We start from the raw sequence: 10,346 nt of genomic DNA on the forward strand, positions 1-10,346 counted from the left end.
CTTCCAGAGGACCCAGGTTCAATTCCCAGCACATACATGGCAGCTCACAACTGTGTGTAACTCTTGAATCTGACATCCTCACACAGACACACATGCAGGCAAGACACTAAAGCAAATAAAATAAAAGATAAATTATAAAAAGAAAAATGGTTAAAAAAGAAAATCAGCTGAACATTTGCTTTGCAACTGCATATAAATATCTTGTGTGTGTGTCTATGTATACACATACATGTACCTGTATGGCTTTGCAGAAACTGCATAGGTTCCAGGAACTGAACTTAGGTTTCCAGGCCTGGTGTTAAACTCCTTTACCTGCTGAGCCATCTCACAGGATGCAGTCACATGTTTATCTCCTGTGTATACTTGCGCGAGCCTTGGCACAGATATGGGGGTCGGATGGCAACAACGAGAGTTGGTTCTCTCCTTCTACCATGTGGGTTTTGGAGATTAAAATTAATTCATGATGTCAGGCTTGGCAGTAAGAGCCTTTACCTGTTGAGTCTCCTTACCACCTCCCACCCCCCTCCCCGTTGTGTGTTTTAATGGTACTAAAAAAGCCATTTCTTTCGGGATGTTATACTTGTCATCAATATCCCCGATGCAAATGGCAAGTTCAGCTGCATCTTTAGCATCACCGCCCTCACCCACCCCCAAAAGTGTAAAATTTAACATTCATGTCTCCACTCTTCAAACCCTTTCCATAGATTTTCCAGTTTCTTCAGTTAGGCTGGCTATAAGACAAGCTAATTTTAGAACTAATATAGAACAACGACTCTTTGGGCACACTGTGTCTTTCGTATTCTCCATACATGGCTTAGCAAACTCAGCATCCGCAGTTTCGATTTTCTAATAAGGATGCTGACGCATGACAAGCTTTACGGTAGATTCTGAGTTGTGACGTTCAGAGCAGTTGTGGTTGAGAGGAGGCATTTGACTTCCAGCTTCACTATTTTATAATCACAGCACAGCCCCTGACGCACAGGGGATCTGGCAGCGTGCATTTCTGCATACGATGCCGTTCAAACTGTGACACCTCATGCAAAGCCCCCGCAAAATCAGCAGCCCTCCTTTCCATATCCTCTACAGAAAGGCCAGCTGTCAGCTCACCTGTCGTCAGCCTTCCTTCATCTGGAAATTTGGGGGACTGAGGGAGGTTCTGTTTTCTTCTGAGATCTCCACAGACACCAGAACATGTGTATACCCCCACACACACACACAGGAAAAAATAAACGTGAAAAAAAATGAGAACAACACAAAACCTTCTAACTGCAGGAGAAGGTTCAGTGGGAGCTTGTAGGATCCTAGCGACCCGAGTTCAGGCCTTGGAATGCATGGACAGGGGAAGGACAGAGTCACCTGCACAAAGATCACCTCTGACTGTCGCGCGGGTGCTGTGTCAAATGCAGGTGTATGTCCTCTGCCTCAGACATAAGATAAGAAAATACATGTAAAAGAATGTGTTTAAATCAAGAATCGAGGCATACTGAGAAGGAAAAACGTGAAGGGATTCTATATTTCTTCTATGAAAATTAATTGACAGGAAGCTACAGAGCAAGATTTGGACCCTTGCACATCCCAGCTGTGGATGGAGCATTAAGTCACAGCCAATAACAAGTGCTGTGAGCAGTGAAAGCGGCAGGACCAAGGCGTGGATGCACCTTTAAATCTGAAATCAGAACACTCGCCCACCTTTACATAACATCAGATGCTATCCTTGGCATGGAAGGTTACAACAGTATGGCTAACTGCTATGTTCCATGTTTCTGTCACCATGAGCACATGGAATGTCTGGTGGTGCCAGTTTGACCCGCTCTGCTTAAAAGCTGCACACCGTTTATCTGAAGCCACACACACATATAGCCAGAGGGCATGCATGCAGTTATTTTGTTTGTCACAATGTTGTCCTTTACAAAGTTCATGTTTGAGAACCACACAACTGTGTTACTAAAAAGTCCCCTCCACACACAGATGTTTGGCTTTGGAGATGTCATACTCAGTGGGTAAGATCACTGGCTACTCTTGTGGAGGACCTGGGTTCAGTTCTCAGCACCCACATGGCAGCTCATGTCTGTACCTACAGTTCGAGAGGATCTGTGCCCCCTTCTGACCTCTGCAGGCACCAGGCATGCACAGACACACACAGGAAGACACACATGCACAGTAAATAAGTAAATAAATGATCCTCACACGTTGAGTTCACAGTTTTGTCTTGGGCCGCACTTACAGCTCGTGTGGGCTCTGTGTTAGACACCCCCGTGTCAGTCTCCTGGAGTTATAGTTGAATTTACTCAGCAAGTGCCTCGGCGTGGCCGGTTCCCAGGACGCCCATGCTGCTCCCGGTCTTCCCTTCCATCACCTGTGTAAATATTGCTGCTCTTCTCGCAATCAAAATGAGGCGTTTCCTTTCAGTTCTGACAGTTACTGCTTTCTGCAAGACTGCTTTAAGTTGCTCAGATCTACGGCAGATCAGACCAGAGACAAATTTGTTTTTGTAGCATAATTGTGCCCAAGCGGGCACACGCAGGATATAAATGCTGTATTCTAATGCCGTGCTCTTTCCAGCCTTCACTCTCCTGTCCTTGGTGGTTTCATTCTTTCTGGAGGGACTTTCCTTGAGCTTTGGTTTAGAGTGGACATTTGGGAACCCCAGGGACTGAAGTCAGGTGCTTTTATTCCAAAGTTTGTATTTTACCAGGAACTGAGGAACTAGTGCTACTGAGCAGAGAATGCTTTAGTCTCCCTATTGAATCTCTGGACTCAGTCACAACTAAGAGGAAATGTAGTCCCAGGGATTTAGCTGACACCCAGTGATCACCCAGGAAACCGACCTTCCCCTTTGAGATTACAGCTCACAGTTACCATCTCAACATAAAGTCTTTCTGTTTCTTACTCTCTTTTCCTCCTTCCCTTCTCTCTCTCTCTCTCTCTCTCTCTCTCTCTCTCCTCCATCCTGAGGATGTTCAAGCTGGCCTTGAACTTGCCATCTTCCTGCCCTAGCCTCTTGGGATCTGGGACTGCAGACATGAACCACCGTGCCCAGGGTTATACTGGTCTAACTACGGTGTGTTAACCTCCACTTCCTGAAAACTAAAGACTTCTTTGTTCAGTTCTCTTAAACACAGCTTGTCTGTGCAGAAGGCAGTTCAGTCTCTCTCTGTTGTCTTATGAACACAGCTGTGTTTCGGAGCCTAGATGCCTGTTTTCTAACTAACAGCTGGAAGGCAAAAGGAGCAGAAGTTGTCGACGAACAGTGATGGTGTTGAACATTCCATCCAGCTCTGGGGTTTTTGGAGAAAAAGTCACATTTGCAAATAAACGGCTCTTAAGAAGCATTGTGGTTTATCGGAAGAATGGTGACTGTCAGCACAGCCCCCCATTCAATTGCTGTACATCAGGCCGTCTTTAAGGACTTTATTTGGGTTAAGTCATTTCGCCCTCAGCCATCCGTTGTGGAGCAAACTGTTCTGTTCTCAGCCTAACAGGTGAAGACACAGGCGCAGAAGGCTGAGCTTTCTATTAACGACCTTGGGGTTGCTCTGACTGAGAACAAGGCAGAAATAACTAAAGGAGGAAGTAGTTATTTTTGTCCAAATGTAATGTTCGTACCCAGGGCAGACGGCCGTTCAGGTAACCACAGCCGGCCCCACTAACAGAGGCCTTGTCCAGGAATCTCCAGTTAACAGCCTTTCTCACCCGGGGAGGAGAGTCTGCATCAGAGGGGCTTTGATGGCCGCAGGTTCTGCCCTCCACCCCCTTCCCTGCCTGGGACTCAGTCAGATCATAGGGTCCTGACGTGAAATAGCCCCTCATGCTCAGAAAGCTCTAAGAGATTCCACTTCTGCCTCATGGCCCCTGAGTCCTCTCTTCAGTGTCCCTGCAGCCATGCTGTTGTCTGTTTGTCTGTCTGTCTATGTGTCGGTGTCTTAATGACTCTTCCAGTGAACTCTTTAGCACCCAACAACCTATCTCACCATCCATATTGGATTTGAAACCAAGACCTTTCAAGGTTGTTTCGTGGCTTCAGAGGGTTTGGGATGGGATTCTCAGACAGAGACACAGGATCTGGAGACTTCTCTGCTGGGAAGTGGCTTTATTTGTGCTGACTCTTTCTCAGCGGATTCGTGGTTGAAGGCCGAGCCCTGAGCGTAAGGCTACATTTTTAACCCTTTTCCTCATTATAAAGTAATATGCATTCTCACTGGGCATTTATAACAGAAGCTGATAAGATGGTGATGTGCTAGCATCGCCATGGTACTGCAGCACCCAGGCTAGTTCTCTTAGGTGAGTTTGCTTCTTTTTGTTTTAAAGTTTTCAAATGTTCTGTTAATTCACTAGTGTGGGATTTTTCCAGCTTCTTTATGTAGACGTTTAGTGCTATGAACTTTCCTCTTAACACTGCTTTCATTGTGTCCCATAAATTTGGGTATGTTGTGTGGTCATTTTCATTGAATTTTAGGAAGTCTTTAATTTCTCCCTTTATTTCTTCCTTGACCCATTGATGTTTCAGGCGAGCATTGTTTAATTTTCATGTGTTTTTGGGTTTTCTGGAATTAGTATTGCTGTTGACTTCTAGTTTTAAACCATGGTGATCTGATAAGATACATTGGGTTATTCCATTCTCTTTTTTTGTATTTGTTGAGGTTTGTTTTTGTTACCGAGTATGTGGTCAATTTTTGAGAAAGTTCCATGAGGTGCTGAGAAGAAGGTATATTCTTTTCTGTTTGGATGGAATATTCTATAGATGTCTGTTAAGTCCATTTGAATCATAAAATCTGTTGGTTCTCTTATTTCCCTGTTCATTTTTTGTCTGACTGATCTGTCCAGTGGTGAGAGGGGAGTGTTGAAGTCTCCCACTATTAGTATGTGGGGTTTAATGTATGATTTAAGCTTTAGAAGTGTTTCTTTTACATATGAGACTGACCTTGTATTTGGGGCATAGATGTTCAGTATCGAGATTTCCTCTTGATGAATTTTTCCTGTGACGAATATGAAATGATCTTCTTTGTCTCTTTTGACTGATTTTAGCTTGAAGTCTGTTTTGTTTATTATTAATATTTTGTAGATATTAGAAGAGCTGCACCAGCTTGTTTCTTAGGTCCATTTGATTGGTATATTTTTCCCAATCCTTTACTCTGAGATGATGTCTGTCTTTGAGGTTGAGTTGTGTTTCTTGTATGCAGAAGAAGGATGGATTCTGTTTTTGTATCCAGTCTGTTAGCCTGTGCCTTTTTATAGGTTAGTTGAGTCCATTTACATTAAGGGATATTAATGACCAGTGATTGCCATATCCTGGAAATTTTGTTTTCATTGTCGGTGATGTTAATTTGTGTGTTTTACTTTTATTCTTTGGGATTTGCTGCTATGAGACCATCAATTGTCTGTGTTTTTGCTGGAGTAGCCAACTTCCTTGGGTTGGAGTTTTCCTTCTAGTACTTTGTGTAGGGCTGGGTTTGTGGCTAGGTATTGGTGAAATCTAGTTTTGTCATGAAATATCTTGTTTTGTCCTTCTATGGTGATCGAAAGTTTTTCTGGGTATAGAAGTCTAGGCTGGCATCCATGGTCTCTTAATGTATGCATGACGCTTGACCACTACCTTCCAGTTTTCATTGTCTCCAATGAGAAGTCAGGTGTAATTCTGATAGGACTACCTTTATATGTTACTTGGTCTTTTTCCTTTGCAGCTCTTAATATTCTTTCATTACTCTGTATGTTTAGTGTTTTAATTATTATGTGGTGAGAGGACTTTTTTTTTATCCAGTCTACTTGGTGTTATGTAAGCTTCTTGTATCTTCATAGTCATATCTTTAAGTTGGGAAAGTTTTCTTCTATGATTTTGTTAAATATATTTTCTGTACTTTTGAGTTGAACTTCTCCTTCTTCTATACTTATTATTCTTATATTTGGCCTTTTCATGGTGTTCCATATTTTCTGGATATTTTGGGTTAAGCTTTTGTTAGATTTAATATTTTCTTTAATTGATGAGTCTATTTCCTCTATGTATCTTCAGTGCTTGAGATTCTCTCTTCCATCTCTTATATTCTGTTGTTCATGCTTGCATTTATGGTTCCTGATCATTTTTTCATGATTTCTGTTTCTATAATTCCCTTGGCTTGTGTTTTCTTTATTGTCTCTATTTTAGTTTTCAAGTCTTGAATAGTTTCTTTCATATGTTTGATTTCCTTTTCTTGGTTTTCTTTGAGGGATTTGATGATGTCTTCCAATTTTTGGTTTGTCTTTTCCTCCATTTTTTCAAGGGAATTTTTCATTTCCTCTTTAAGAGTTTCAAACATTCTCTTGAAGTTATTTTTTAGGTCATTTTCTTCTGCTTCATCTATAATTGGTTGTTCAGATCTTGCTGTTGTAGGGTCTTTAGGTTTTACTGGTATTGTGTTGCTCTTTGTGGTGTTGCATGTGTTCTTACCTTTTCTACTCATCTTTTCCTCTAATAGGCGTGATTGGGGCTGTCTGAGATTCTTTTGAATAATCTTATAGGTGCCAGTGAACCCAAAGCTCAGATGGTTGTTCCTCATGGTACAGTCAGTGTCACAGTTCTAGTTACCCTGTTGATTACTCTGTGTTCCTGAAGATAGCTCAGCATTCCTGTGCTTTGCTCTGCTCCCTTAGAGTTTGCTGTCTCAGGCCTACTTTGGTCTAGGTTACCGGCTTTGACCTGTTTCTGTAAATACTGGTCTGGAACCCCTCCTGCAGAATTCCCTGGTTTGGAGTTGGTCCTGCAAAGGTTTCTCTGGTCTACTGCCTTGGAGTTCTCAGGCTCAGGTTCACCTAGAACCTCAGAGGACCTGTCTCAGGCTTACTCCCTCAGAGGTCCCAGACTCACACTCAGATCCACAGAGCTCTCTAGTTCCTGCCTAATCCCTAGGAGGACCCAGGTTCACTCATGCCCAGACTGTCAGAGGTCTTGGCTCAGGCCTAGTTCCTGGGAGGTCGTAGACTCATGCCCAGACCCACAGGGGTCCTGGCTTAGGTCTACTCCCTTGAAAGTCCCAGATTCACATGGGGACCCTCAGCTGTCTCTGGCTCTGACTCACTTGCTCAGCTGTTACTCCTTTCTCCTGTACCTATTCTGGTGGAGATCACTCTTTTCTTTTTAACAGTTAGTTTTTCAATACTTGTATTCAACTGGGGTTTCACATAAACTACTGGGGTGTTCTATCACTGATTTATGTTCTTAGCCCCCTACCTCCTTTTGAGACAGACTTTCATTAAGCTTCTTGGGCTAGCCTTGAACTTGTAATACTCATGCTTAGTGTCCCATATTTTTAAGCATCAAATATAATTTCATGAGATCTCTCTTGAAGTAGCATGTGATCCAAGTAGACTGGAAAAAAAACAGAAAAAAAATTATTCTTCCAGCAATTTTATCCCCAAGACTAGAGCATTTTGTTGTTGATTGACAATCAGTGTGTCTTCATATGCTCTCTGTGCACATCAGGAGCACAAAATAGACACCATTTTGTATTTGAGCTGCCATAAAGATCCTGACCCTTAAGCCTTGTGCACTCATGGGCAAAAAGTCTCCTTTTCACAGACTCACAACTCACGTGGAAACATGTCCTGCCTAGTCTGCAGGTCTCAGAAGGAGGGCAGCTGACATGCAGCAGAGCGGCCCTGACCAGTCCTCCTGTTCTGCAGAGGCTAGCACAAACGTCACCTGCCTAGGTGACAGAACCCAGGTGTTAATCCAAGCAATGGATTGATGTTGCTGTGTATTAATTAGCTGAGGCTGATGTCGTTTTTTTCTTTTCAAAGAAAATAAAGTATCTTTATTTTTTGAATATTTTATACATGCACATGATGTGTTTTGATTGTACTTATCCCCACTCCTCCTAGATCCAACCTCTACCCCTTCCCAACTCCATGTCTTACCCTAGTTTTTTAAAAATAAAACTCATCAAGTCCACTTTATGCTGCTCATAAATTCCTGAGTGTGTGGCCTTCTACTGAACGGTTGACTCACTGGGCGTTCCATCCACACAAGTCAGACACCCTCCGTGGTGTGAGCAGGACTTGCCCAATCAGTTGAAGTCCTTAATAGAGCAGACCAAAACTTTCCCCAAAAGAAGTTTGGTTTCAAGATTAGCACAACAAACCTGTGGGAGATGAGCAAAGTACAATGACAGACATGAAATGTCAGAATGAAACCCATTTGTCTGTACACCAACTAAAATTATTAATTAGAAGAGAGAAAGAGGAAACAGAAAACTCCCCTCAGTTCCAACACTGCCTGGCTTGGACAGTGGATTTTGGATGGTGACCAGAAGTACCCTCCCTCCCCTGGCTTAGATCCAGGCTGCTGGCCTGGCTTCTGCATTTTGGCCATTTGAGTTCCTACAGTTGTGTGAAATGGCTCCATAAAAATCTATCTATCTATCTATCTATCTATCTATCTATCTATCTATCTATCTATCTCTATATCTATCTATGTATCTATGTATGTATGTATTTATCTATCATCTATCTCTCTCTCTATCATCTATCTCTCTATCATCTCTGTCTATCTATCTATCTATCTATCTATCTATCTATCTATCTATCTGTTTGTCTATCTATCATCTCCTTCTCTCTCAGCACAGATAAAGATAAACCGCACACACAGTTGTCCTTTGGTTCCTGTGGGGATTGCTGGGGCTATTCAAGGACGTTATACCAACTGGCCCTGAATTTGCATGTAACCTGCAAACAGTCCCCCTGTGCTTCAGATCATCTCCGGGTCACTCACAGTAACAGCACAGTGCACTGGTTGTGTCAATAGCTGCCACACTGTGCTGGCCAGAGAAGAACCACAAGAAACAATGACCGTGAATGCACACAACAGATCAAGCCTTGTAGGCCTGACCACATTTTATCTGCATTTGACTGAGTCCATGGCTGCTGAACCCATGGGCACACTGGATGTTTGGTATAGATCAGATACTAGATCTAGGTCCATAGAAAACGGGGAGTCAGGATATAGAATTATAGATACAGGTATATATGCTATTAATTCTCTTCTTATGCTCCACAGACCCACAGAAGCCTAGAGCTGCTGAGCTGGGCCCAGCTCACTCGATTAAAAACCCAACCAAACCAGACACCAGTGCAATAAACTCAGGATTTAGCCCCGGACTTTGGAAGTAGTTTATGATGGGATACTGTGTGGCCAACAGTACCAAACGCCATCAACACATTTTCTGTGGTTTGTACACGAATGTGTGGTTTTGGCCAGATACGCTCAGCATCAGACGATAATCAGATGGTCCAGTTCTCTACCTATTCTAGATATTAACCCCATCTGATTGTAGCTCAGTCTTATTTCCCATTCTGCCTCTTAACTCTTTTAATTGCTCCTCACACTTGTAGAGACCGCGTTTCATGTAATCCCCTGGCCGGGTCCTGGGGTTGTGTCTGTGCTGTGAGAGTCTTTCCGATGTTCTTTCCTACAAAACCATCTTGAAGCTCAGCTTTTCTCTATAGTGTCCAGGCTTTAGCTCTCTCACTGTCTTTGATCCATTTTCTAAGTTTTTTTTTTTTTTTTTTTTTTTTTTTTGAGACAAGGTTTCTCTGTAGCTTTGGAGCCTGTCCTGGAACTAGCTCTTGTAGACCAGGCTGACCTTGAACTCACAGAGCTCTGCCTGCCTCTGCCTCTCAAGTGCTGGGATTAAATGTGTGCACCACCACTGCCCAGCTCATTTTGTAATTTGTTATGGAGTGAGAGTCAAGCACCCCACGCCATTCTTCTGTGTGTGGATGTGCAGTTTGTCATTACTGTTTGCTGAAGTGGCTTTTTGCTAATTTGTGTTTTTGACACAAAATTTGAGGTGCCTGTAGCTGTGTAGTTTATTTCTAGGTCCTCTACTGTAACTCATAATCTACATGTCTGTTTTTGTGACAGTACCCGCACTGTCTTCATTGCTGTGGCTCTGTTCTATGGTTTGAAATCAGGTGCTGTGGTGTCTTCACCATTGCTCTTTTGACTTCATCATCTTTTCTGCTCCCATAGAAAGTTTTTTCCTTTCTCCCTAGTTCTGTGGTGAACGTCATTAAAATTTGTTGCTGTTTGGTTTTTCGAGACAGGGTTTCCCTGGGTAGTCCTGGCTGTCCTGGAACTCACTCTGTAGACCAAGCTGGCCTTGAACTCAGAGATTCACCTGTTCTGCCTCCGGAGTGCTGGGATTAAAGGTGAGGGACACCTCTGCCCAGGGTCCTTAGAATTTTGATGGGGATTGTATTTTTGTAGATTTCTTTCAACAGTGTTGCAGTTTTTACAGAGTTAACTCTGCCAACCTGTGCGCATGGGAGAGCTTTCCATTGTCAGCGAGCTCTCTAACAGCTGGAGGGACACTGAC

Source organism: Myodes glareolus, chromosome 6, assembly GCF_982192425.1.
Source record: "Myodes glareolus chromosome 6, mMyoGla1.1, whole genome shotgun sequence".
Taxonomy (NCBI): domain Eukaryota; kingdom Metazoa; phylum Chordata; class Mammalia; order Rodentia; family Cricetidae; genus Myodes; species Myodes glareolus.